Here is a 2,500-nt window from a genome sequence, read left to right as displayed (position 1 = left end):
GTCGCGTCCCGCGCGAGCGGGCGGCCCGAGCCACGTCTCTCCCCCCGGGCGCAGCGCCGGGCTATCGAGGGAAACCCCGGGCCCCGGGGCTAAGGAGGACGAGGTGGTGGCGGCGGATGCCGGGCGCGCCCCCGCGGGCGGACGCTCCCCCGAGGGCGGCAGCCGGGGGAGGCACCCCCGCGGGGCCATGCAGGTCGTTTCCCTCACCCCAGGGCCAGGTACCTAGCGTCCGCGCTTCGGCGGCCCTCCCTCGGCCGAGTCCGGGGGTCAAAGGCCAAAGGAGCCGGGCGGCGGTTTAAAGACTCGAGCGGCACGGCGCGAGCCGCGGGGGGGGCGTCCGCCCCCGCGGGCCGCCGTGCCGGAGAAGGGGGGGCGTCTCGCTGCCCCAACCTGCCCCCCCTCTCCGCGGGCCGGTCTCGGCGGAGAGACCGCGGCGCGGGTCGGCCGCGGCCGACCTGCCCGCCCTCGCAAACGGGGCCACCCGCCGGCCGGAGCGCGGGCTCCGCGCCGGGGGAAAGAAAGGCGCGGCGAGCCCCCGCGGGGGGGGGCGGCCGCCGGGGGGCCGCCCCGCGCCTTTGGACGCTCGCGCTGCGGCCGCGCTCGGGGCGCGCCGCGCTCCCCTCTCCCGCTCCTCGCCCCGCCCTCGGCGCCCAGGGAAAGAAAGGGGGGGGCGAGCCACACCCCCCCAGGCCGAGCGGCGGCGGCGCCGCTCGGCGTGCCGGTCGGTGCCGGTCGTCCGTCGGGTCGTCCGGGAGGGTTCCCCGGCCGCATCCGCTGGCGGCCGTCCCGTCCCGCGTTTCCCCGCCCGTCGCTTCCGTCTCGAGGGCGGGCGCGCGGCGCGGGGGCGTCCCGCTCCGGGTCTTCGCGTGGAAACGGGGAGAGTGGGAGCCGCCCCCCGCGCTCAGCGCCGTCCGCCTTTCCGCTGGGGCCGTGCCGGCGGCCCCAGGGGGCCGAGGCGAGAAGCGGCTGCGGCGGCGGTTTTCGCGGCGGCGGTGGCGGCCGCCGCCGCCGGGCGGGGTGGCCGGGTTCGCCCATCCGGCGCGGGCCGGTGGGCGGCCGCGCGTCGCCGGCTCGCGCTCCAGTGGCCGGCCGCGCTTCCTCCGGCGTCGGTGGAAGGCGGCGTCGGCGCCGAGGTTCGCCGGCGGGGCGAGAGGCGACCGTGGTGGGCGGAGCCGGCTCGTCGCAGCGCGGGCGCAGCCGGGCGTCCGGCTCCCGAGCGAAGGCGGGCAGGCGTCGCGGCCGGGCGTGCCGTAGCCTCCGGGGGGAGGCCGGTCCGAGCCCGGGCGCCTGGGCCGCCCCCGAAGCGCGCCAAGGGTGTGTGTGTTGCGTACGTTTCCCCAGGGTCGGTCGGGAGCGCGGGCTCCCCCGCCCTTTGGCCGCTCGGGGTTTTCCGTTGTTTTCCGTTTCCCCTGTGCTCGTACGGTCAAGCCGAGGCGAGGGCCTCTCCGTCGCGCCGCGTCGCGCCGCCGCGCCGCGCCCCCTCCGCGCGTGCGGAGGGGGGTGGGCGGCGGCGGGGCCGGCGGTCGGTCCGGCCGTCCTCAGAGAAGGGGCCGCTCTCGGCGAGCGGTCCCGGCCCCTCCGCGCGCGCGGGGCGGTGCCGAAACCGAGACAACTCTTAGCGGTGGATCACTCGGCTCGTGCGTCGATGAAGAACGCAGCTAGCTGCGAGAATTAATGTGAATTGCAGGACACATTGATCATCGACACTTCGAACGCACTCGCGGCCCCGGGTTCCTCCCGGGGCTACGCCTGTCTGAGCGTCGCTTTACGATCAATCGCCGTCTGCGCCGCCGAGCCCCCCCGCCCCAGCGCGGGGGAGGGGGGCCGTCGGGCCAGCAGCGGCGCGGCTGGGGTGCCTCGCAGGGCCGCGCGCGCGAGCGCGCGGGCCTTCGTCCCCCTAAATGGAGACTCGGGGAGCGCTCCGAAGCTCCCCGCTCCCGGAGAGCGCCTGCTGGACGGAGCTCGTCCCCGCCGGGCTATCGGCGGTGGGTTTGGGGAAGAGAGAGCGAGAGCGAGCTTCGGGGGAGGGAGGCGCGGGGCGGCGATGGCGCGGGCCTCGCCGCCGGCCTCCCGCGCGGGCGTCTGTCTGCGGGTGGGCACCGCGGGGGTGCCGTGCCGCACTGACGCGCGCGCGTGCGTGCGCCGGTGGGTGGGGGACGGGGGCGGTGGCGGTGGACGCCCCCGTCTGTCCCCCGTCCGCGCCGCCCCTGCCCCGGTTCCTGTCGCCCTCCTCCTCCCCGAGAAAAACCCATCGCCGTGGCCCCGTGCGGGGCCGTCTCCGGGCGCGTCTGACGCGTTGTTCAGGCCGCTCTCCGGGCTGGGGCTTCCTCTTCCGCGAGCCGACCGCCGGCGGCGGCGGCGGCTGCGGCGTGACGCGGCGGCGGCGGCGTGGCGTCGCGGTTCCGCGCGAGAGCGCAGTCGGGTCAGGCTGGCTGTCGGCGGGGGCGCGCGCGCGCGCGCCGCCTCGCTTTGCTTTGGGCATGCGACCTCAGATCAGACG

The 2,500-nt window shown here is 78.4% G+C and overlaps 2 non-coding genes across 2 annotated transcripts in view; both read left to right on the top strand.

The window, feature by feature from the left end:
• Positions 1–1,610: 1,610 nt before the first annotated feature.
• Positions 1,611–1,763, top strand: LOC142360424 (5.8S ribosomal RNA). Its single transcript, XR_012763012.1, has one exon. It is a non-coding gene; the product is annotated as a 5.8S ribosomal RNA (ribosomal RNA).
• A 720-nt stretch (positions 1,764–2,483) lies between these two features.
• LOC142360417 (28S ribosomal RNA) overlaps positions 2,484–2,500 on the top strand; it is a 4,275-nt gene continuing 4,258 nt past the window's right edge. The window contains exon 1 of the ribosomal RNA XR_012763006.1: positions 2,484–2,500. This exon is cut by the window's right edge and continues 4,258 nt beyond it. This is a non-coding gene — a ribosomal RNA (28S ribosomal RNA).

This window comes from Opisthocomus hoazin, unplaced genomic scaffold, assembly GCF_030867145.1.
Source record: "Opisthocomus hoazin isolate bOpiHoa1 unplaced genomic scaffold, bOpiHoa1.hap1 HAP1_SCAFFOLD_174, whole genome shotgun sequence".
NCBI lineage: Eukaryota > Metazoa > Chordata > Aves > Opisthocomiformes > Opisthocomidae > Opisthocomus > Opisthocomus hoazin.
Note: the sequence above shows the minus strand (reverse complement) of the source record. Positions and strands in the feature narration are given on the sequence as shown.